This window comes from Primulina eburnea, unplaced genomic scaffold, assembly GCF_022965805.1.
Source record: "Primulina eburnea isolate SZY01 unplaced genomic scaffold, ASM2296580v1 ctg424_ERROPOS1667910, whole genome shotgun sequence".
In the NCBI taxonomy this organism is placed as follows: domain Eukaryota; kingdom Viridiplantae; phylum Streptophyta; class Magnoliopsida; order Lamiales; family Gesneriaceae; genus Primulina; species Primulina eburnea.
This window is the reverse complement of record NW_027331236.1, coordinates 546740-573865: the sequence shown is the minus strand read 5'-3', so window position 1 is coordinate 573865 and position 27126 is coordinate 546740. Positions and strand designations below refer to the sequence as shown.

Below are 27126 nucleotides of genomic sequence, written 5' to 3'. Positions count from 1 at the left end.
TTTTATTTGCATTCCATCACGATGTAAAATGTTATCTTAGTCATAAGAATGGAGTGTAGTAACTTAAGATCTATTCTTGAAATATATTTCTTAATTTGTGTCTCGATTGTGAACTAAGCATTTGTACCAGTTCACAACTAAAGCCACATTTTGTGGAATTTCTACATATAGATAATCCATCTAAAGCTATTTTACTCCTTGCCAAATAGATATCATATAATATAACACACAATTATATTTATTCGTAATTAACAATCTTAGCACAAATCTATCTTATTTTTAAAAAATCCAATTTAATAATATAAATTGTATTTAGAAATGATGACTCAGTTGTGTAAGTTGGAAGAGAAAAGGCATCCAATTTACCCAAAAAAAGTCGGACAATAAAATTTCTTTTCATTTGCTTAAACAAAATCATAGTATTGCCAATGAAATTAATTTAACAATAGAAGTTGATTCTGTCTGGGCAGAAGAAATTCTTTAAGAACAGAAGTATCAATTACACATCTCACAAACTGTAAAGAATATTACAGGCTAGCATACATCTTGATATTCAGTTGCAGAAAAAATCTGCAAACAAGAAAATAATCAAAGTTCCAAGAGGCCAAAAACTAGTCATTGATCGAGATAACGAATGATTTCTGTCCTCGCCTTATCCATCAGCATACGACGAGTCTCATCACGAGTCAACTGCTTGGGCCTTTCAAGATTTTGAGGTGGCGGATTTTTAGGAATTGTCCGCGGCTTCTTAGTTTTGGACCGAGTTTGTTGTGCAGGAAGGCATAATATGATTCCGGCTTGTGTTTGATTCCGAGTACGAGGAGGCAATAGATTAGTTTCGTGTAAATCAGAGGCAGCCGCTGGAGTCCTCGGTGGAAGAGATTGGCGTGGGGGATAACTGAAAACCATTCAAGGGAAAAACAGTCCCACAACGTAGATTAATGATAATGAATATTCAAATCGGTCACGAAGATCAACAGACGGATTCTGCCATTCGATGATATGATCTTTTGCCCGTGGTAAAAGCAATTAAAAAAATAATATGTTTCAAGAAGTAACACAAAGACAAACCACACGGGGAATACATTTTCTTTAGGCATTTAGAGTTTAGGGTTACATTATGTTCATTGGAGACATCCCAATGGGATATATGACAAACCAACTACTGGGAATATTAACTTACCAAACTTTTTCAAGCTCAACCAAAATACACAACCGAACAGAAAATTAAAAAACCTTTTTAATCTGCATATGAATATAGCGCAAAAATCCCATGCAGACCTAGATTTTCACGTGTTGCCAAGTCTAAGCATGCGCAACTGAAACTTTCACCTTCGACATTAACCAAATGAAAGGTCACAGCATTCTTCGAATTGAAAAAAGGAACAAAAGTCGACAAAGTCAATCATATGTCACAGAAAATGTGGTAATTAAAGCAACAACCACCAACAAACTAGATTACCGACCTCTAGATCGATTCATGGATTATGGGAAAATAACAAAATATGCGGACAAAAAATTCCGTTCATACACATTACGAGAGCGTATAACTGAAATAGTATAAAGCATTCAAGGGGGAAAAAGTCCAAAAGTAAACTATGATTAAGAATTTTCAAATTTTTCATGAAACTTCATACAAGGAATTATGCGATTCAATTAGATGATTTTTTTATATCAGTAGCGAACACCATGAGTTATAGGCCAAGTTTTGAGAAGTTGTATAACGAAAAACAAGTGTCATTGCTATGTGGGTATTTCATTACTTTTAAATATTTGAAAACCCCAAGCAGGCCTACATTCTCGTGCATTGCTAATTCTAAGCAGGCGCAACAGAACTTGCAGCATCTTTCAAACAAATTGAATAAATATTCACTGATGCTATTCATTTTTATGATCAAAATGCACACCTTATGGCTTATTCATCATTTATACCAAGTTTATCATTGAAATCTAGAACCATAAGTTTTTTTTTGGTTAAATGCAGCACAATCTCCTAATCACTCTCTTCTACCTTCCAAAGCAAGAAGGGAACAAATTGTCAAAAGTTTCGGATCATCAAATGGATTTCATCATTGATTAGTGATATACCGTAATTGAGTATAACCCACATAGAAAAAACTAATAAATGGGATAATATTTAAGTATGGCGGTACCATGAATCAGTCGCGCTTGCAGAGGTGCTTGGGTGATTGAGAATGATCTCGGTACTGGTTCCAGTTGTCAGATAATATGGGTGACTCATAGTAGGATCGCCTGGAAAACTGGTGGCCTTCGTAGGAGTCCCAGGCTGCATAGTTAGAACAAGGGATCAAGGGAAGTCATGTAAGTCATTGTATTAAAATCATGAAAAATGTCAACAGACAACACTGTCAATCTTAAATCCCTAAAATTATGATCACAAATGCGACAACCAATAATCTTGATAGCGGATTTCTAGAAAAGAAAAATAGATTAAAAAACGTGCAATCACAAAAATATGGGGACGTAGAACCATGACCTAAGATATGCGAATAAAAACATGAAAGAAAGACTTATGTTTCAAAAAGTAACATAACGACAAATACAATGCACAATTGCTATATAGGATTTCATTTCCTATTATGTCGTTGAAAGTTGTGATTTAAGTCATCATGTAAGTCCATCTCCAGCATATGACATTGAATGAATCGTACGGAAACATCACAACGACATTTATAATAAGGCAACAAAAACAAACCAACTAACGGAAAACTAAATTAGGGAAATATTTAAGCTCCAAGCCAGACCACATCAGAATACAAAAAGTTACCCAACTTTTGAAATCTGCAATCAGAATTGGCGCGAAAAACCTAACCAGACCTAATTCTTATTCATTGCTAACTCTAAACAAACAAAACAGAAACTTTGATCAAAATTTTACCAAATCAAATCAATCAAATTAACAGAGCACATTCATCAGTAATACCAGAACACACAAAAAACCAGATTTGTCAACACAATTTTTTTAACATTAGTTTTGTTACCGGAAGCCCAAAACTACAGCCATCTGCTTTCGCACCTTCCAAAGCCAAAAAGAAGGGAAAAGATTTATGAATACTAGTCAATGCTTCAGATCATCTAATGTATCTTAATATTAGTGAGTAACACATAACAATTGGGGAAACCCACAAAAAAACCAATAATCAAGAATAAACCCCATGAGTGATTCAAACAAAAACAATAGAGAAAAAAACTTAATCAACCTGGATAGTTAATCAAAATGACACTTGAGTGAAAGAGGCCAGAAGAATAATAAAAGCTTGTTCAAAATTCAAATGAGAAACACCCCATGTAATGATATGAAGGAACCCTACACAGAAAAGATGGGCATATATATAACACACATAAAAATAAGTAAATGAATTGATCTAACCAAAACCCTAGACACCCAGAGTAAGTTGTATATAGTAAAAGGAAGATGTACATGAATAAAATCACATAAATACATACAAAATCGCCTCTTTCCATTTGTTGTTTTTAGCACAAAGGTAAATAGAGTTGCAGAGAAGTGGAGAAAAAGAACTGATTTTGGTGATTTAAGGAAATCAAAGGGAAGCAAAAACATATAGTTCTGGGAAGAGATATATATACTTACAGGGGGATCTGAGTTAAGAGACTGGAAAATTGAAAGCCCTTGCTAGTTAGTTAGAATTATAACAATGGTTAGCTATAGCTTTCAATGAATTTGGACACATATATATAACTGGACAATTTCATTTAATGTTTTTCACCAAATTACAGATTGGATGGCATTAGAATTTATGCTAAGATTACAAGAACATTTACGATTTTGTGAACCTCGATTGTGTTTATGAAACAATGTTACCGTTATTGTTGCTTTATGATTGTTCATATGTATCAAGGGTTAGACAAATTGAAAAACTGACAGAAGGGATCAGACAAGGAGGGACTGGAAAATTTGGCTTTATCTTACTCAAAGCCAAATTAGTCATAATTGTCTCTGCATTCACACATATAACTGAATCGTTGCATTTTAAAGCAGCTTGGTTTATGCTAAATACAGACTGGATTACATTAGGATTTATAGTAAATAAGATTACAAGAATATCTAGGATTTTGTGAACCTTGATTGAGTCTAGGAAACAATGTTACAAGTATTGTTGCTTTATTGTTCAAATCTTTTTTATTGTGTTTTGACAAAAAAATACACACTATTACAATGTTATTCAGGAAAATTCAAAGTTGAAATTCACAATTAGCTCTCCAAAATAGATAGACAAATTTTTTTCGTCGATGTCCATGCAGATTTGTGTAATCTACTTATTTTCATACATGCATGCTTTGAGTTCTTAGCAACAAAGTTTATAGAATCTATAACTCTATGCAAACTCAGCACTCTGTCAAACGGCTGTATAGGCAGGAGTGGACCAAGGATTTCCAGGAAAGGGAGAGCGAGCCATTAAGATGGGGACAAATCAAAAGAATTAAAGGGGGTCAAACATGGTTTTTAGTGCTGGAAATATGACGGAGTGGTCACATGGTGATCTATACAGTTTTTGTTAAAAATCTAAATGAAAATTTTGACTCATCACGAAAAGGTGTTAAAGCATGTTGCAGCTATATATAAATGATTTAATTAGTAAATTTACCCATAAAAATTGGCAAATAGCAATGTTAATAAAAACAATAAGATAAAAAAATACAACTCCTACTTCGAATATCGTCAAAGGAATGACATATGTGTGTGAAGGCATTCCTTAAAGAAGTTATTTATTAATCAATAGTACATAATAATCAACTCAATAAAAGATAAATGCACTGTTAGTGACTCTTGAAGACACAACAAAGAGGATATAAGTTATTTCATCAATTCATCTTAAGAACTATTAAAGTTATTGAAAGATCAAGAATCAAGTTTATCATATTTAATACCATTTCTGATAAGACAAATTATCACGATCTCCATCTTTCTAGGCCATAAATCCTTTACTTTTTCAAACTCATTTCTATTCATCATTTCTAATATTTTTCTTAAAATATAATCATTTTTATTTCCTTATTTTTCCATGTGTTTCTTTCGTCTTTCCACTTAATTTTGACCTTAGTTTCTGAAAAGAATGAAACTGTGGAACAACAATGGCCATCCCATTCTATCGGCTCTCGAGGCATTCGGCGAAAACATGAGCTCCGTGAGCATAAATCCAACATCAAAATTCGTTCCAGAAAGCATAGAGTGAAAGAATTAACTTTCATTCAGCAATTTCAAAATGAAACTAAATTGTGTTGCAGCCGCGGAAAATATAAACCATCTTTTACACCTGACATCAGACGGAGAAGGTAAAAAATGCAGAGCTTCTTGTAGAGTAGATTCTAACACAATACACAGTAAACGCACTGAATAATGCCAAAAAGGATTAACTTCGACGTAAAATATGCAATATATACAAAAAAGTAATATAAAATACCCCAGTCCATCGACTTTGTCATGACGACCGGTCCGCCACGGTCACCGGTGTAAGTAACACCTTCCGTCGGATTGAATCACACTGACGTCCGCCCCATCTTCGGATGAGGCGGAGAACGAAGCGGCGGCTTGTATTCATCTACTTTTCACTCTGTACAAGGAAGCAGATCAAGAGGGATGAAGGCAGTCTGAGGAGTTTTAGATTGAATGTACAATCTGTGTAGAACAATGTACAAGTTCAATTATTTAAAAATGGAATGTAATTTAAAATATAATATTTTTTAGGAAATAGAAAAATAGAAAAAGAATTCAATCCAATGTACATAAAAAAATGTTAATATCACTCTGCTTTATTTATTAATTTATTTTAGACAAATTACCCTTATAATTACTTTTTTCCGACTCAGAGAGTTTTTATTTATAGTAATTAATTCAAATTTAACGCACTTGTACGTCAACAACTAATGTTGTTGTTGATTGATTGTGTTTTTTCCCTTTTAAAATTGTACTATTATATAAACGGCCACATTAAATAAAGACATCATCTTATAGATAGTATAAATAAAACGGATAGAACGGTCTTTTATTGAAGATTATATGATTTGATGTTTATCCGACATGTTATGAAAAGACACTAGCAAGATGACTACCGTTTCTGGCTTTGAATTAATGAATTCTAGATTTGTTGATGTCTGATTTTGACTGTCTACTGGAGTTTTTTCTTAGTGAGCGTTCTGGTTATCCTTAATCATAAAATTAGCAAAAACCGACAATTAGCAGAACTGAACAATTCTGGTTCACTAGAAATAAAGTTCTAATTGCCTTAAGATTTTGGTTTTTCTTAAGCAGTCTATCACCACAATTAAGATTTTCTTAACAATTTCTCCTTTTATGGGGATTTCAAAACCAGAAGATTATAAAGGAGATAAAAATAAGATAAGAGCATAAATAAGAAGAGTGAGAACATCAAGATCATACAAATGCATAGTAATCGCAGTCAAATTAAAGATGAGCTTAAAAAATATGTTGTTCTAAGTATATTCCTCATCATTGATTTCATCCTCTTTACTTTCTCGATCTTGTATAAGTTCTGCTTCTGCTCTTTTTCTTGCATCTTCTTCCCTTTTTTTTGCAGCGCTTTCTCTGACCCGTTTGTTTTATGGGTTTGGAAAACTGTGGATTTTCAAGATGAATAAATTCAAATAAGTGATCAGAAAGGTTGCCAACTCGGTTATCCAAAGTTTGAAGAGATTAAGATTGATCATCAAGCTTAGCATCTAGAGCGTAGACTTTGGAATCGAATGAACGGAGAAAGTCTGCTTGGGTAGTAATAGAAGATGAAAGATAAGTCTGAGCTAGTATGGCATCTTATTGAGTTTTGACAAAATTGGATTTGAGACCAAAAAGTTGAAAGGTCATCTTAGTCACATCTTTGTTGATAGACAAATTTTGTTTAGCCTGACGTTCTTTGAACAAGTCAAAAGTAGATTTAGCAGCAACCTGCTCAAAAGTAATGCCCTTGCTAACTTCAATGATATTATTGCAGATGCGCTTAACATATTCCATCCGAATTTCTAGGACAGTTTGATTATGATGGATCAGTTCGGGCACCTTTAAAGATGCTTCAAACACAATATTTTCAATGAGCTGCAATAGCTCGTGTTCTAAGCGAAAAATACTCTAATTAATCATTCGTTAAAAAATTTAATCAGTTTAAATCTTTTAACTTGTGTAAACTGATAATTGATATAAGGGAGATCAGTTCTTGTATATATCAGCTCGATTATGGTGAGAACTGAACTGATAACAGCTCGAACTGATCAAATCAGTTTGAAAATAAATGTTAAACAGTTAATTACAAAAGATATGTTTATGGATGTTCGGAGACTTCAATTGCTCCTACGTCACCCCTTCTACCACCTCGGGTAGGCTCCACTAGAAGACTTTGATTTATACAATACTTTGTACATACCCACTCAGCTTAGGACTTATACTGCTGCTTAACTGAACTCATAGCCTAGACTAAAGGCAACACCTTCCATTCAACACTTGTTTAAAGTCTATGTGTCAAAGACTGCATACACAAGTTTAATGTATTTGTACAACACTCACTCAGCTATTCAATAAGCTCAACTCTGTATATATGAGACACACAATGTGTGTGTGAGAGAACTGATCTATGAATACAACACAAATTTGTTCTCACACACTGAGGGAAAAGTGCTTCTAAACTAAGCTGATAAAACTTTGAAGTGTCCCTCAAATTTGTGATGATTGCTTCTTGTAAGCTGATATGCATTAGGCATGCCCTTTTCTCTTTTGATTTTATGATCTTCATAAACTTGTTTATTTTCCACAAACACACACACTTGTATATTGATGATCTTGGTTTTGTACTTATAGTGGCAATGCTACCGTACACCAAGAGCCATCAAATATGTTTGTTGCAATTTGAATTCGTTCCTCGAAATGTGTATGTACTTTCCGGGAGCCATTCTGGAACATTTTGTCTTTAAGCTCTGATGCAACGTTCATTATTATCCTTTGACTGGATAAAAGTTTTTCCTTAGTGCGCACAACTAGATTCCATTGAATAACCTTGTCACTTTCTGCAAACTGATTGATTCCTAACTGATGTTCTAAACTGGTCAGTTAAACTGATCTTGAACTAGTTCGGTGAAATCAGTTTAGTTCACTGCTTCAGTTGAACTGGTCAGCTGGACTCTTCATCAGTTGAGCTCTTCATCAGCTGGCCAGGCTTATGAATGTCTTCTGCTGAATTGCATATCAGCTGGACAATCATTTGAACTGATTCAGTTTGAGCGATCAGTTGGATCTTTCAGTTTGCACCTCGATAGCTTCAGTTTTGGCTCGATAACTGATCAGTTCGAATCCTGATCAGTTCTAGTTGCTGCGCACTTAGATAAATTCATTAGAAATAAAATAACAAGTTTTTTTAATCATCAAAATCTTGATTGCAAATATGAAATGTTCCAACAGATTATCATTAGATGTAGATGTTCCATCCATGCGTTCTTTAATCTCAGTTAAGCGAGCAACACAAACATATTTTCTAAAGGAAGTTTCAACTGGATTCTCACAATGCAGGACCAAGGCAATTGTAACGACTATGGGCTATCCCGATCTTGGGCTCCCTCTAGTAGCTCAACTGGTACAAGTCTCTTTTAACTATGTACTTATTCCAGGAGGTCATGGGTTCGAGACCTGGGGAGGTATCACTCCACCAACCTGGTGTGGAGAGTCCTGTGAGTAATGACGCATGGGAAAGCCTGTGAGGGAAAAGGCCTCAGTGGGAACCCAAGATGGGACAAGGCCCCCGAGATAGCCCAAGATCGGGATAGCCCATGGTCGTTACAGCAGTATTTGGATCAATAGGAAGTTCTGGTTCAGTAGACATTTGAACAATATTTGTAGTTACAAGTATACTTGGTTACAAATCAGCAAACAATATTTCCCTTATTTATTGTTGATGGTCAACAGAGAACATTTCAAGATCAAGAAGCACAATTTCATGGAATATGGGAGCATCAGAAATCTGTTTTTCACTTGCAGGGGTGATTGAGACAATAGAAGGCACAATAAAATCTATCAAATCATCAATAGCAGCAGATGGAGCATCAATAGTGACTTCTGCGTCAGCTTTTGAACAATTGAATTGATCACTTCTTCTACTACTGAAAATTCTCGAACATGTAAGAGTGTAGAGGAATTTGGTTGTGTTGGAGCATGATCAGTAGTAGCAGCAGCAACAACAACAACTAGTGCAGGTGATTGTGCAAGAGTACTGGAGACCTCATCCCTTGGAGGGGTTTTGGTTCTTCTCTCAACTTGCTTGAACGTGAACTGTTCTGAAATTCCAACCACGATATCTCGACTCAAATTCTTCTCAATAACCATGATAGCCATCTCTAAAGTTCTGAAATCAGAAGAGAGGTAAATGATCAATACTTGATCATGAAAGGAAGATGAACCTTGGAAATCATAATTGGAGTTCAGAATAGCCAGTGTTTCACTCAGCTTCTGAATTTTGATCTTCAAAAATATGTAATTTTTTTTGCTCATTTCTTCAATGACAGAAGTTTTTTTGGCAGCAGCGAACATCATTTTTTCATATTTCAGGGACTTGGCACCCTTGGTCTTGAACTCTGATAGATGCTGAACTGTTCAGATATTCAACCCACCATCAAAATGGGAAATATGTTCTTTAGCATATCTGTTAATTTCTTCCATGTGAAGTTCGATGGTCATTTGAACAGAAGATTTGGGGCATGTTTCCACTTGTTCTTCAGGAAGAACATACATTTTTTCCTTTTCTTTTACCAGCGGAAACTAGTTTCTTAATTCCATAACGAGTCGATTCTGGAAGCCAATCTCGAATTACCACTCCATCTGCTGGTCTGGGACCAATGATAAAAGTGCTTGTGCTTCCAACTGTTGATCTATTTGGTGTTGGGGTAGGAACTTGAGTGATTTTAGTTAAAAGGTCTTTGGGGGCTTGTGGTGCAACAACAGTAGTGGTAGCAGCATGAGGTTTGAAAACTTGGTGTAGAGGTGGATTATGTTAAAAATAAAAATTTACAATAAAAAAATAAAAATTTAAAACTCACAAAATATATTAAACCACACACTTTATAAAATTTTGTCTACTTAATTTATGTTTTCTTCACAAATTGAGAGAGCTATTTATAGAATTTCTTTGGAAATAATCCATAAATAAATACATAATTACATACATTATCATACACTAATTTTCAATATTTACAACTCTTATTTTCAACATTCAATAATTTCAACTTTTATTTTCAACACTCCCCCTTATGACGATGATCATGATACAATAATTTTCTTCATTACGTGTTTTTATGTTGCCTCGTTAAAAACTTTACTAGGAAAAATCCACTGGGATAAAAACAATAGTGAGGGAAAAAGGGTGCAGTTACGTAAATTCCTCATCATGTTAACACGAACGATTCTTCACAAATTTCGTAGATTGCGCATCGCTATATTATATATATGCTTTCTGAATATTGTCGTAGGAAGTTTTTTTGTGAAGAGATCTGATGAGTTTTCACTTGATTGAATGTAAAGAATATCAATATCTTTATTCTTCTCAAGCTCTTCGGTGAATACGAAGAGTTTAGGGGGAATATGTTTAGTTTTGTCGCTTTTTATGTATCCTTCTTTCATTTGAGCAAAACATGCAGCATTATCTTCATATAGTGTCACATGTTTCTTGTCCAATGATAATCCGAATGAGATTTGGATATGTTGTGTCATTGATTTTAGCCACACACACACATTCACGACTTGCTTTATGTAGTGCAATAATCTCGGCGTGATTTGATGAAGTTGTTATGAGTGTTTGTTTCTGTGAACACCAAGAAATTGCAGTGCCTCCACGAGTAAATACATATCCGGTTTGGGAACGTGCCTTTTGTGGATCAGATAAGTACACAGCATCAGCATAACCAATTATATTTTGACTGGTATCTTTTGAATACAAAAGTCTCAAGTCTGCCGTTCTTTGTAGATAACGGTCTGATGGATCGTGTGTGCTAGCACCTTCGAAGGCATCTCGTACACAACAACCTTCAATGAGCTTCAATAGCTCGTGTTCTAAGAATATTAACACCGATAAATTAAATCGAGTTTGATTTTAAACCAAGCGGAAGAAACTCGAAGTAATCCTTAGTAAAGAAAAACTGAAACGTTAGAAAATAATTTAACTAGTGTAAAATGACTAACTGAATAAACACATATTAGTTTTTGCATTCTTTTATTTCAGTTATGGTAACAACTGAACACACGAACACTCCAACTGATCAAAAAAATTTTAAAACGATAGTTAATCAGTTAAATACGCTAGATATGTTTATGGATGTTCGGAGACTTCAACTGCTCCTACGTCACCCCTTCTATCTCCACGGATAGGATTCACTAAAAGACTTTGATTTATACAACTACGTGTACAAGCCCACTCAGCTAGGACTTATCTACTGCATAAACTGAACTCCTAGCTACGACTGAAAACAGCAGCTTTCAGTCAACACTTATTTAACGTCTATGTAAGAAAGACTACATACACAAGTTGAACGTCTTTGTGCAAGACTGTATTTGGGTGGTTTTGAGAGTGAATGTGTGTGAGAACTGAACAAGAATGTTCTCACACACTGAAGGACAAGAGGTTTCTAAACTAAGCAGATATGGCAATGAAGATTTCCCTCTGGGCTTGAATGCTTCGACAAGCTAATTTGCAACTGAGCGTGCCCTTCTATGTTTTTATTTTCACTCTCAAGGATGTCTCACCACTGTATATCTATGTTGAGTCTTCACTGATCTTCTCTTTATATAGGTGAAGGAGACTGGTCGTACAGTGAGACTCATTAATTGTATCTGTTGCATTTTAATCGGCTTCTTGGGCTATGTGTCTCGTCTTTTTGACTGTCCATCTGAAGCGTTTTGTCTTTAATGCTCTGATGCAACGTCCATTATTGTCCTTTGACTGGATAATGGATTTGTACCTTCTCGTACAGCTGTAATCCACTCGAAGAGATTTATCATCGTTCATAACTGAAGGATTCTAACTGATGCTTCGAACTGGTCAGTTTGAACTGATCTTTCAGTTGGGCTGGTGAAACCAGTTGACCCGTCAGTTGTACTGATTTCACACTTGTTCAGTTGGACTGATCAGCTGGGTTTCTTCATTAGTTGAACACTCTTTCGGCTGGCCAGGCTTCTGAGGTTTTTCTGCTGAATCAACTATCAACTGGTCAATCAGCTGTACTGCTCAAATGACGTAGCCAGTTGAACTGATTCATTTTGTGCGATCAGTTGGATCTTCAGTTTTGAGATGTAAACAACTCGCGGATGATCCTAGAAGCTGCACAACTAAGGAAGATCATTAGTAACATAATTAACAAGTTTTGTTATCATCAAAATCGAGATTGTGAAGTTGAAAAATTCCAACACGGTCATTTTTGCTGAGGTGTTCTAGCTGCTGAGAGCTCATGCTTGATCCCATTATTTTCTAAAAAATTGTGAAAGAGTTTGATTGATGAATTATGTCCCCCGATCAGACTTTATTCTATCAATACCAACTGATTTTTCATTTAATAATCTTTTGAAGAGTTTAATCAGTTGTGCAGTAGTTTGGTCTTTAGATTTTATAAAGATAACCCAAGTAAATCTTGAAAAATTATCAACGATCACCAAGATGTATTTCAATCCCCCTAAACTCATGACTGGTATAGGACCAAAAAGATCCATATGCCGTAGTTCTAAGCATCTGTAGGATAATTTACTCCCCTTGTTTTTAAATGAAAATCTTACTTGCTTTCCAAACTGACATGCTGAACAAATTTCATCCTTTGAAAATTCTATTTTGGACAAACCTGTTACAAGATCATGGTTACTCATATAAGCAATAGACTTAAAATTTAGGTGGTTCAACCTTATATGCCATAACCAGTTCTTAAAAGATTTGAAGCTATAAAACAAACTGGTGCATTAGGTTTAATAATTCAACTGACTTTGTAAGTATTTTTACAACGATTTCCAGTTAAAATGATCTCATCAGTTGAGTTTCTAACTGTGCAAGTGTGTATGTTGAACTGAATTGAGAAATTGTTGTAGCATAACTGACTGATGCTAATCAAGTTATACTTCAAATTCTCAACTAGTAAGACATCTTTGATAATAAAGTTACCATGGATAAGCTTACCCTTACCCACAGTTTTACCTTTAGAGTTGTCTCCAAAACTGATGTTTTGACCAGTGTATTTGATCAGTTGGGATACCAAATTTGCATTCTCTGTCATATGCCGCATGCATCCACTGTCCAGATACCAGATTGATTCCTTGTTTGCACCTGTCACCTGCAATCACACACAATGAATAATTTTTGTGCACATATCTATTTGGGTCATAAACTGATTAGTCCTTTAGGAACCCAAACTTGGATCAGTCTGACTGACATTTCTGTTGTTGTGTTCCAAATGATTTTTCCCGGCTTGTGTGTGCTTGGTGTGTTGTGTGCAGATGAGACAATATGTGCTTTAGCCTTATTCAACTGGTTGTTCAGCCGATATCTTTTCTGAACTGAATTACAGTTATGGTAATTGGAATAGTCATTTGGAGAAATCAGATGTTTATTGATGAACCATTTAGGTAGCCAGCTACACGAATCAATTGAAGTTTTAGGGCTATAACCAATTCTATACATTTTAGCCTTGTTTTTTTTTCAATTGGCTGTTCAACTGGTCTACTCGGCTCATGTTGTTCTTGTACCACAGCTAATTTGATAAAGTGAATATATTTCCATTTGCCCATGTTCATTTTTGGTTGAGTAACACTAGTAGAAGATTCATCATGATTGCTAAAGCCTAAACCAGTTTTATCGATAACTGATTTTTGCATATCTTACATTTCAGCTAGTGCAACCGATGATTTATTCCATGCCTGAATAAGCTCAGTTTGCTTTGAATTCTCAAGCATTAACTGCTGAATCATAGATTGATTCTTGCTTCTTTCAGCATTCAACTCGGCAATCTCCCGTTTAAGACTCAACAATTCAACTGATTCATCAGTTTCAGTTTTATCGTCATTGAGATCAGTTTGCTTTGCTTTGGCCTTCTCAACTGAGATAGCAAGCTTGTGATACTTGTTGACCATGTCATTTAATATAGAAATAAGTTCATCACGCGTAAATTCAATTGAACTAAAATCGAATACATCTTCACTAGTTGATTATAGTTCTGTGTTATCGGCCATCAGACACTTGACTTCCTCATCATCGCTGGAGCTGCTCAAGCTCTCAGGTTCTGATTCATCGTTGTCGAATTCATCCCATGTGGATTTATTTTCCTCAGCTAGAAGAACTTGGTGTTTCTTTCTGAATGATTTCTTATCATCTTTGGTTCTTCTCTTGTGCTCGTGTGATTTTTTTCCCTTTTCAGTTGACACTCGACTATCCTTCTTTGGCTTAGGACAGTCAGCAATGAAGTGTCCAGTTTTGCCACAGTTGTAGCAAGCATTTGTTTCTTCCTTGATGTTATTCATCTTATATTGTCTTTGAAAGGAGCCTTGATTTCTTCTCATAAATCTTCCATACTTTTTGACAAATAATAACATTGCGTCATTACTCAACTGATCAACAGTTTTCTCAACTGAACCAATTGGTTCCAGTTTGACAGCACTAAAAGCTGTTTTAGCTGCTAGTGTGGAAGGTTCTCTTTCAAGTCCTTTGATTCTCTCATGGCCATAGTCTTAACATCCTACTCCTTGGGAAGACCTCAGACAACTTTTAGTACAATTTTTTTGTTAGAATACATTTTTCCAAGTGCATTCAGTTCATTTATGATGCTGCTGATTCTCTCATCATATTCGTTCATAGATTCTCCAGTCTACATCTGTATATTATCGAACTTCTGAACAGCAACTGAAAGTTTGTTTTCTTTGGTTTGCTCATTGCCTTCGCAGAGCTGAATCAACTTCTCCTAGATTTTTTTTGAAGTCTTGCACATCTTATTTTGCTGAAAGTGATTTTTTCCAGCGTTGTGTACAAGATATCTTTTGCCACATTGTCCAAATTGGCTTTTTTCTTGTCCTCTACTGTCCATTCCTCACTTTCTTTCTCAATACGATTGGGTGCACCATCAGTTATGGTAACAACAGTGTTTTCTTTCATTATTCTCATGGGTTCGTCATTAATGACATACCGTGTCATCATCTTGTGCAGCTAGATGAACCTACATCCTAATCTTCCAATAATCAAACTCTTCTCTTGAGAAAATTGGAATTTTGTTAAATGAAGACATGGTGATCAGATTTTGTAGGTAGGAATATTCAGGAACAAGATTCAACTGCTCTGATACCACTTGATAGGATCGGTTGGTATGTGAAAGAGTGTTTAGAAGGCGGGTTGAATAAATACTCTACAATTTTAGCACCTTTTCAAATAATGAGTCAGTTTAGTGATAAACTGAAATCGAAAATCTTGTTATGTCAATATCAATCAGTTAACTAATGAAAATGCAAAAATAAACTGACTGACAGATAAAATATAACTGAAATTAAGAGACACAAGATTTATGGATGTTCGAAGATTTCAATCACTCCTACGTCACCCCTTTTATCTAGAAGATATGATATTCATTAAAAGACTTTGATCAATACAAAACTTATACATATCCCCTTCAGTTTTGGACTTAACAATGTCAAAATGAAACTCTTAGTTTCAATACAGTTTATCAGTTCTCAACTGATCTGAAACTACTTAGCACAACTGATCTCTATAAGATCAAATATTACAATGATATGTGTTTGTGCTTGTACGCTCAATATATAGCCTTGAATGCTATGAATGTTTATGCTAAGTGTGAGCTTTTGAAATCTTTTGAATATGAACAGAAAGCTTAGTGATTTCAGCAGAATAACAACTTGGGAGTTCGGTTTCTTATATTATCTCAGCTGCTCTTCTTGTCTATTTATAGGCTTTGCTTCCAATGGTAACAATGAGTGCGTTTGAATCTTTCTATCCGTTGTTTACGACGTCAATATCCTTCTGACAGTCGTACACTATAGCATTGCTGAAATGCAGCGTTCCCACTACATGTTGCAGTCTGCTTTTGTACAGTTGTCGGTTCATAGTTACATTTATTAACTGATGACGTGTCCAACTATCAGTTTGATACATCCGATAGAATTAGCTGATAGCTCTCAACTGATTGTAGTAAAACTGATCAGTTCCAACTTATCATCCAGTCGACTACATAGTTCAGTTATCTTAGTTCAGTTACATTATCTGCGCACTAATCTTCAGTTAGACAACCAATAGTTTTCGTATTTTTAGATCAGTTCTTTTCAGTCTTCTTGATCAGTTTGTTCAATCCTTATACGCTCAGTTTGTAAAACTTCCGAATAAAGTTTCAAACACTTTGGTTTCTTCCAAAATCATGCCAAAGACGATTTTGACTGATCTCATCAAACTCATTTCTAATAGTTTAATGAATCCTTCTTTATTGGGATCAAATGTTCATGCTGCAATTCTAAGAGCTAATGTCCTATCATCTATGAGATCTTCTCTGCTTTTGAAGTCCAGTACATCAAGGTTAAGCCTAAACCCATAAGGATGTATTAGTTAGTCTTCCCATAAGGTATTTGGTGCAAGGGGATTTTATTTCTCCTTGACCGTGTTCCCGCTGGTGTGATTTTCCACCAGTTTGGAAATTTGTTCCGGTTCTCTCATGTTTGTATCATATGATCTCACATTTTCTCTTGGTGGTTCTTGCAAACGTATTCTATTAATAATAGAATTTTCACCTCCAGTTGTGTTTATTTTCATATCTACGACCTTGCGGTTTTCAAAAGACTCTGCAACATCTTGTAGATCATCGAGACCAATACTCTCTATAGTTATCATCAGAATGTTTTCTTTTCTTAGACAGTTTGCTAAGACTGACCATTTTTTCGTTGTCGATTAGAGGTTTTTCAAATGCTTGTCCTTCTCTCTCTGATGTAATAAGAGTTCTGTGGAGACCCGGACGCTAATCATGTTCATAATCGTCATTGGGACTAATTAATCAATTCTAAAACATGGTCTAAATTTTTTTAAATGCGGAACGTAGTGAAATAAAGTCCTACACATATCAGTATAAAAGTACAAATCCGGTACTATATACAAAAGTATTCAAACTAGGGTTAACAATTACATATCAAGTGTCAAAACCCTATCTCTATTCCAAGTCCGGAGCCTCCACTCTAATCACGATCTCTCTTAATCTCCTGGACCCTGATCCTGTCCCACCTGTTGTCATGTACACATACAAACAAGACAACAGCCGGATAATTCCGGTGATAATAAATCCCAGTATAAATCAACGAAACATGTCATCATATGATAAACATAAAAGCATGAACATATAATAACAATATGTATCAAAATCTGGAAGAAAATCAATATCAAATTGTCGACAATGCTCGTGACTCCACGACTCAGACTAGACTCAATCCTAGTCCTAGGGATCCGGGTTTCCAGATGTTGGTATTCCTATATCGATCAACAGTAATAGAAAAGACTACAGTTCTATCCACATCGATATAACCAAACATCCAGTGTTGGGATGTTGGTATTCCTATATCGACAAACAGTAATAGAAAAAACTTCAGTTCTATCCAAGTCGATATAACCAAACATCCAGTGTCCTGACCTATCCGTCATAGACTGTGGTCCTATCGCCAATATACTATCTTGTGACATCGTGCAATGTACCCGTGGCTACCCCGCCACTATCAGGTATTTTTGTCACAAGATTACTCGTCCAATGCATGTTCCTATAAATCCATAGAACATGCATTTAATCAAATCAATAAACACAATGATAAAACATAATCATAAGTATGTGATTTAGGGAAACTCAAGTACATCCTACTTGAGTCGATGTCCCAATACCACATTGACTTATACCTTTCGTTTGCAGTTTTGGTCTGGAATCAAAACTCTGTCAATCCCTCAATCTGGCAATGGCAATATCAATGATATCATATCAATATACCGCTCAAATTGATACCAATCTGATCAATAATTCAAAATCGACGGTATAACCACACAATCCCGATATCCCGGTCAATACAACATTACCAGATAATAATTCCCTCAAATCATATTCAATACTGATAAAATCTGATATCATATCTCAGTCAATTACTTCAGAAAATCATAACAATTCCATAATCAGTCCGTTTTTCATCCTGACTTCGATTCTACGATCTAACATGTCAAGAACATCATATATGACGTGTATTCAATTCCAACAACATCATAATTTCAAAACATGTCAAAACGTAGTAAAACTTACGTCCATTTTTAGCCTACGTTGATAGAAACTCGGTACTGAAGTCGGATTTAAAATCAGACGGACGGATTTTGCACAATCGCGATCCTAAGATTCAAGAACAATTTTCTCGAGAGTTTCTTTCACTTTTCGTTTTTCTGAAGATTATAACGTGTGTGTGTGTGTATATATATATATATATATATATATATATATATATATATATATATACACACACACACACACATCCATTTACATGCAGCAAGGCAAATGGCGCACCCTTCACGCAACACGTCTCGCGCATATGCGCGACCTTCCTCCGCGCATATGCGCGAGGCGATAAGCCCTAGCGCGTGTCTACACGGAATCTCGCGCATATGCGCGCCCTTACTCGGCGCATATGCGCGACACCAATGTTCAAAAATGCAAACTCTCGTGTTGTCTCGCGCATATGCGCGGATACACGTCGTGCATATGCGTGAGGCTCTCTGGACATGGCTCGCACAGCTCGCGCATATGCGCGCACACCCACTGCGCAGATGCGCGAGTCCCTCTGTCCATTTCGCGCATGTGCGCATCTCATGTCGCGCATGTGCGCGAGAGGTACTGTCCTCGCACATAATTCGTGTTACGCCGACTCAAATCGTGTCCCGATTAATTCTTTTATAATCACATGAAATTATAAATCAATCATCGTTAATTACAGTGATTAATTCTCGGACATTACAGATTCACTACCAAAAGATGGTGGTAACCTTCCTTCCGGGGTCCTTTAACAAAAATTTGATTGTTGTTTTGGAGTTTGGATTCTTGATTGAGTATTTTTAACGTCTCAATAATTTTTCTTGTTTTTCAATGATTTCTTTAGTTTTATGTGGTACATAGTAGGGGTGTCAAAATCAGACACGGACCCACCAACCCGACACGGTTCAACCCGAAAAAAATAAGGTTTGGGTTTGGGGTTTCCGAGTTCGGGTCAGATCGGGTTGGACCCGATAGCTTACCCGAAAAAAATGATCGGGTTAGGTTGTGTTCGGGTCAACCTGGGTTGCCCAAAAATTTAATTTTTTTTAAATATATATATATATATATATAATAAACATTGCCTACATTTTTTTTTATATATTTTATTTCTGAAAAAATATTTATTGTATATTTATATCATAAATTTTCATAATTTAATATTTATTTTGAACATTTTTTATTTTTTAAATAATTGTTTATTTGATTTAGTAAATATACTTTATTTTTCTACGATTAGACTTTCAAATTTAAATCATATATATGAAAGATATTTTGTTATTATGTGTTTAAATTAAAATATTATTATTATTTATTGAATTTTATTTAATTTTCTTAAAAAATATTCAAAAGCGGGTTATACGGATTGATGGGTTGATCGGATTGATTCGGGTTCAGGTTCGGGTTGATAGGGTTTTCGGGTCGTTAGAGTAATTTTTGAATAGTACTATTGCTCAACCCGACCCAACCGAATTGACACCTCTAGTACATAGTATAGTTGACTGTCATAATTGTACTATCTTTTGGATTTCTCTAGAATGTCCCGAGAGTTTAGAGGAATCCAGGACTATTTCTAGGAATCTGTTACTTTGAATCATATTTTTACCTCGGTAATTTGATATGTTCCTAGTTGTCTCGATATCTAGCCTTTGTTAAATCTTTTTGTTTCAGTATTCCAAAATATTAGGATAAACCTAAAAAAAATACATCTCAGGCGTATATTCTATCCATATTTTGAGAAAATCTCCTCCTCAGCAAGAAAAGTTACTAAATAATGATAATTTTATATGTCTGAAATAAAAATCCTAGGCTCTGTATAATTATTTTCTAATAATAATAAAACAAAGGTATTTTGAGTAATTTTGAAAATATTTATACCTAGAGGACCTGATTGGGAAATTTTTTGAAAGTTAAATGATTAATTTGTGAACGTCCAAAGAAAAGGGATCAAATTCAGTTTTTGTTAAACATTAGGGATCAATTTGGTTTTTGCACATTTCGACATCAAAGAAAAACAAAATATGTTTTACACCATACATTTATCGAACAAGGTAAAAATGACAACGCTAATTTTAGAACAGATTGTGACACGATACATAGTACAGGCCCTAAACAATGCCACAAAGTGATAATCTTTGATAAAAAAATCTAAAAAATATATTCAAAATTAGTTTTTGATGAGCTCTGCCATAATTAAAGTTAAAAATAATTAGGTATTTATATCTTTCAATTCATTTTCTCACATATCTTTATTATATCATTACTTTATCACTTATATTTGTAAGAAAGATATTTGATTTGTCGTAAATGTATGTACTTATAAAAAGTATGTAGTTTTTCGAACCTAGGAATTGAATTGCATATGAAAACTTTCCGATTAACGTTTTTTTTGTTTATCGAAACATTGAAAATATGTCGAAGATATGTCACATCTACTCATTTTTCAAAATTTTAAAAAAAATATGCTAAGTACACATTTTTTTTATTTGCACCCCATAACGATGTAAAATGTTATCTTAGTCATAAGAATGGAGTGTAGTAGCTTAAGATATATTCTTGAAATATATTTCACAATACCAGTGCACAACTAAAGCCACATTTTGTGAAATTTCTACATATAGATAATCCATCTAAAGCTATTTTACTCCTTGCCAAATAGATATCATATAATATACACACAATTATATTTATTCGTAATTTTTACAATCTTAGTTCAAATCTTATCTTATTTTTTAAAAATCTAATTTAATAATGTAAAATGTATTTGTATACTCTAAATGATGACTCAGTTGTGTAAATTGGAAGAGAAAAGGCATCCAATTTACCCCAAAAAAGTCGGACAATAAAATTTCTTTTCATTTGCTTAAATAAAATCTTAGTAGATTGCCAATGAAATTAATTTAACATTAGAAGTTGATTCTGTCTGGGCACAGGAAATTCTTTAAGAACAGAAGTATCAATTACACATCTCACAAACTGTAAAGAATATTACAGGCTAGCATCATCTTGATATTCAGTTGCAGAGAAGATCTGCAAACAAGAAAATAATCAAAGTTCCAAGAGGCCAAAAACTAGTCATTGATCGAGATAACGAGTGATTTCTGTCCTCGCCTTATCCATCAGCATTCGGCGAGTCTCATCCCGAGTCAACTGCTTGGGCCTTTCAAGATTTTGAGGTGGCGGATTTTTAGGAATTGTCCGCGACTTCTTAGTTTTGGATCGAGTTTGTTGTGCAGGAAGGCATAATATGATTCCGGCTTGTGCTTGATTCCGAGTACGAGGAGGCAATAGATTAATTTTGTGTAAATCAGCAGCAGCAGCCGCTGGAGTCCTCGGTGGAAGAGATTGACGTGGGGGATAACTGAAAACCATTCAAGGGAAAAACAGTCCCACAACGTAGATTAATGATAATGAATATTCAAATCGGTCATGAAGATCAACAGACGGAATCTGCCATTCGATGATATGATCTTTTGCCCGTGATAAAAGCAATTAAAAAAATAATATGTTTCAAGAAGTAACACAAAGACAAACCACACGGGGAATACATTTTCTTTAGGCATTTAGAGTTTAGGGTTACATTATGTTCATTGGAGACATCCCAATGGGATATTTGACAAACCAACTAATGGGAATATTAACTTACCAAACTTTTTAAAGCTCAACCAAAATACACAACCGAACAGAAAATTAAAAAACCTTTTTAATCTGCATATGAAAATAGCGCAAAAATCCCATGCAGACCTAGATTTTCATGTGTTGCCGAGTCTAAGCATGCGCAACTGAAACTTTCACCTTCGACATTAACCAAATGAAAGGTCACAGCATTCTTCGAATTGAAAAAAGGAACAAAGTCGACAAAGTCAATCATATGTCACTGAAAATGTGGTAATTAATGCAACCACCACCAACAAACTAGATCACCGACCTCTAGATCGACTCATGGATTATGGAAAAATAACAAAATATGCGCACAAAAAAATCCGTTCATACACATTACGAGAGCGTATAACTGAAATTGTATAAAGCATTCAAGGGGGAAAAAGTCCAAAAGTAAACTATGATTAATAATTTTCAAATTTTTCATGAAACTTCATACAAGGAATTCTGCGATTGAATTAGATGATTTTTTTATATCAGTGGCGAACACCATGAGTTATAGGCCAAGTTTTGAGAAGTTGCATAACAAAAAACAAGTGTCATTGCTATGTGGGTATTTCATTAATTTTAAATATTTGAAAACCCCAAGCAGGCCTACATTCTCGTGCATTGCTAATTCTAAGCATGCACAACAGAACTTGCAGCATCTTTCAAACAAATTGAATAAATATTCACTGATGCTATTCATTTTTATGATCAAAATGCACACCTTATGGCCTATTCATCATTTATACCAAGTTTATCATTGAAATCTAGAACCATAAACCAATATCTTTCGGGGTTTTTTTTTTTGGTTAAATGCAGCACAATCTCCTAATCACTCTCTTCTACCTTCCAAAGCAAGAAGGGAACAAATTGTCAAAAAGTTTCGGATCATCAAATGGATTTCATCATTGATTAGTGATATGCCGTAATTGAGTATAACCCACATAGAAAAAACTAATAAATGGGAGAATATTTAAGTATGGCGGTACCATGAATCAGTCACGCTTGCAGAGGCGCTTGGGTGATTGAGAATGATCTCGGTACTGGTTCCAGGTGTCGGATAATATGGGTGACTCATAGTAGGATCGCCTGGAAAACTGGTGGCCTTCGTAGGAGTCCCAGGCTGCATAGTTAGAACAAGGGATCAAGGGAAGTCATGCAAGTCATTGTATGAAAAACATGAAAAATGTCAACAGACAACACTGTCAATCTTAAATCCCTAAAATTATGATCACAAATACGACAACCAATAATCTTGATAGCGGATTTCTAGAAAAGAAAAATAGATTAAAAAACGTGCAATCACAAAAATATGGGGACGTAGAACCATGACCTAAGATATGCGAATAAAAACATGAAAGAAAGACTTATGTTTCAAAAAGTAACATAACGACAAATACAATGCACAATTGCTATATGGGATTTCATTTCCTATTATGTCGTTGAAAGTTGTGATTTAAGTCATCATGTAAGTCCATCTCCAGCATATGACATTGAATGAATCGTACGGAAACATCACAACGACATTTATAATAAGGCAACAAAAACAAACCAACTAACGGAAAACTAAATTAGGGAAATATTTAAGCTCCAAGCCAGACCACGTCAGAATACAAAAAGTTACCCAACTTTTGAAATCCGCAAACATAATTGGCGCGAAAAACCTAACCAGACCTAATTCTTATGCATTGCTAACTCTAAACAAAAAAAAAACAGAAACTTTCATCAAAATTTTACCAAATCAAATCAATCAAAAAAACAGAGCACATTCATCAGTAATACCAGAACACACAAAAAACCAGAATTGTCAACACAATTTTTTTAACATTAGTTTTGTTACCGGAAGCCCAAAACTACAGCCATCTGCTTTCGCACCTTCCAAAGCCAAAAAGAAGGGAAAAGATTTATGAATACTAGTCAATGCTTTAGATCATCTAATGTATCTTAATATTAGTGAGTAACACATAACAATTGGGGAAATCCACAAAAAAACCAATAATCAAGAATAAACCTCATGAATAATCAAACAAAAACAATAGAAAAAAAAAACTTAATCAACCTGGATAGTTAATCAAAATGACATTGAGTGAAAGAGGCCAGAAGAATAATAAAAGCTTGTTCAAAATTCAAATGAGAAACACCCGATGTAATGATATGAAGGAACCCTACACAGAAAAGATGGGCATATATATAACACACATAAAAATCAGTAAATGAATTGATCTAACCAAAACCCTAGACTCCCAGAGTAAGTTGACATACATTCAATTATATATAGTAAAAGGAAGATGTACATGCATAAAATCACATAAATACATACAAAATCGCCTCTTTCCATTTGTTGTTTTTAGCACAAAGGTAAAAAGAGTTGCAGAGAAATGGAGAAAAAGAACTGATTTTGGTGATTTAAGGAGAAAAAAGGGAAGCAAAAACATATAGTTCTGGGAAGAGATATATATACTTACAGGGGGATCTGAGTTAAGAGACTGGAAAATTGAAAGCCCTTGCTAGTTAGTTAGAATTATAACAATGGTTAGCTATAGCTTTCAATGAATTTGGACACATATAACTGGACAATTTCATTTAATGTTTTTCACCAAAGTTACAGATTGGATGGCATTAGAATTTATGCTAAGATTACAAGAACATTTACGATTTTGTGAACCTTGATTGTGTTTATGAAACAATGTTACCGTTATTGTTGCTTTATGATTGTTCATATGTATAAAGGATTAGACAAATTGAAAAATTGACAGAAGGGATCAGACAAGGACGGACTGGAAAATTTGGCTTTATCTTACTCAAAGCCAAATTAGTCATAATTGTCTCTGCATTCACACATATAACTGAATCGTTGCATTTTAAAGCAGCTTGGTTTATGCTAAATACAGACTGGATTACATTAGGATTTATAGTAAATAAGATTACAAGAACATCTAGGATTTTGTGAACCTTGATTGAGTCTAGGAAACAATGTTACAAGTATTGTTGCTTTATTGTTCAAATCTTTTTTATCGTGTTTTTTAAAAAAAATACACAATATTTCAATGTTATTCAAGAAAATTCAAAGTTTAAATTCACAATTAGCTCTCCAAAATAGATAGACAAATTTTTTTCATCGATGTCCATGCAGATTTGTGTAATCTACTTATTTTCATACATGCATGCTTTGAGTTCTTAGCAACAAAGTTTATAGAATCTATAACTCTATGCAAACTCAGCACTCTGTCAAACGGCTGTACAGGCAGGAGCGGAACAAGGATTTCCAGGAAAGGGAGGGCGAGCCATTAAGATGGGGACAAATCAAAAGAATTAAGGGGGTCAAACATGATTTTTAGAAAAATTACGTGTTAATGTCATTTTTTGGCTTCAGGGGAGACTGCCCTTGGTATTGGAAGCTTGATGAGGACAAAAGTTATGTTTCCATGTGCTTAGGGGGATGGCATCTGAGCTTTCATTAACTAAGTCAAAAATTGAATGAGCCCTATGATGGTTTGCAGGAAGAGTCCTTGTGGTCAGTGTGCTGGAAATATGACGGAGTTGTCACATGATGATCCATACAGTTTTTGTTAAAATCTAAATGAAAATTTTGACTCATCACGAAAAGCTGTGAAAGCATGTTGCAGCTATATATAAATGATTTAATTAGTAAATTTACCGATAAAAATTGGCAAATAGCAATGTTAATAAAAACAATAAGATAAAAAAAATACAACTCCTACTTCGAATATCGTCAAAGGAATGACATATGTGTGTGAAGGCATTCCTTAAAGAAGTTATTTATTAATCAATAGTACATAGTAATCAACTCAATAAAAGATAAGTGCACTGTTAGTGACTCTTGAAGACACAACGAAGAGGATATAAGTTATTTCATCTTAAGAACTAATACTATTAAAGTTATTGAAAGATCAATAATTAAGTTTATCATATTTAATACCATTTCTGATAAGACAAATTATCACGATCTCCATCTTTCTAGAACATAAATACTTTACTTTTTCAAACTCTTTTCTATTCATCATTTCTAATCTTTTTCTTAAAATATAATCATTTTTTATTTCCTTATTTTTCCACATGTTTCTTTCGTCTTTCCACTTAATTTTGCCCTTAGTTTCTGAAAAGAATGGAACTGTGGAACAACAATGGCCATCCCATTCTATCGGTTCTCGAGGCATTCGGCGAAAACATGAGCTCCGTGAGCATAAATCCAACATCAAAATTCGTTCCAGAAAGCATAGAGTGAAAGAATTAAATCTTTTACACCTGACATCAAACGGAGAAGGTAAAAATGCAGAGCTTATTCTAGAGTAGATTCTAACACAATACACAGTAAACGCACTGAATAATGCCAAAAAGGATTAACTTCGACGTAAAATATGCAATACATACAAAAAAGTAATATAAAATACCCCAGTCCATCGACTTTGTCATGACGACCGGTGCCGCCACGGTCACCGGTTTAAGTAACACCTTCCGTCGAATTGAATCACACTGACGTCCGCACCATCTTCGGATGAGGCGGAGACCGAAGCGGCGGCTTGTATTCATCTACTTTTTACTCTGTACAAGGAAGCAGATCAAGAGGGATGAAGGCAGTCTTTGTCTCTTTGAGGAGTTTTAGATTGAATGTACAATCTGTGTTGAACAATGTACAAGTTCAATTATTTAAAATTGGAACGTAATTTAAAATATAATATTTTTTAGGAAATAGAAAAATAAAAAAAGAATTCAATCCAATGTAAAAAAAATGTACATATCACTCTGCATTATTTATTAATTTATTTTAGACAAATTACTCTTACAATTACTTTTTTCCTACCCAGAAAGTTTTTATTCACAGTAATTAATTCAAATTTAATACTCTTGCACGTCTTAATACACTTGCACGTCAACAACTAACGTTCTTGTTGATTGATTGTGTTTTTCCCCTTTAAAAATGTACTATTATATAAACTGTCACGTAAATAAAAACATCGTCCGATAGAGAGTACAAACAAAACTGATAAAACGGTCTTTTATTGAAGATTATATGATTTGATGTTTGTCTGACATGTTATGAAAAGAAACAAGCAGGATGACTAGTGCTTCTGGATTTGAATTAATGAATTCTAGATTTGTTAATGTCTGATTTTGACTGTCTACTGGAGTTTTTTCTTATTGAGT

At 34.6% G+C, this 27126-nt stretch overlaps 1 long non-coding RNA gene across 3 annotated transcripts; it reads right to left on the bottom strand.

The window, feature by feature from the left end:
* Positions 1-452: 452 nt before the first annotated feature.
* LOC140821104 (uncharacterized) lies at positions 453-26594 on the bottom strand. 3 transcript variants are annotated; one of them, XR_012115638.1, is made up of 4 exons: positions 26373-26594; positions 22950-23083; positions 2154-2287; positions 453-898 (listed from the first exon to the last, which is right to left on the bottom strand). It is a non-coding gene; the product is annotated as an uncharacterized lncRNA (long non-coding RNA). The 3 variants fall into 3 exon arrangements; XR_012115639.1 differs by lacking the exon at positions 2154-2287 and having other exon boundaries at positions 26373-26593; XR_012115637.1 differs by lacking the exons at positions 453-898; positions 2154-2287 and adding an exon at positions 21199-21676 and having other exon boundaries at positions 26373-26592.
* Positions 26595-27126: the final 532 nt, after the last annotated feature.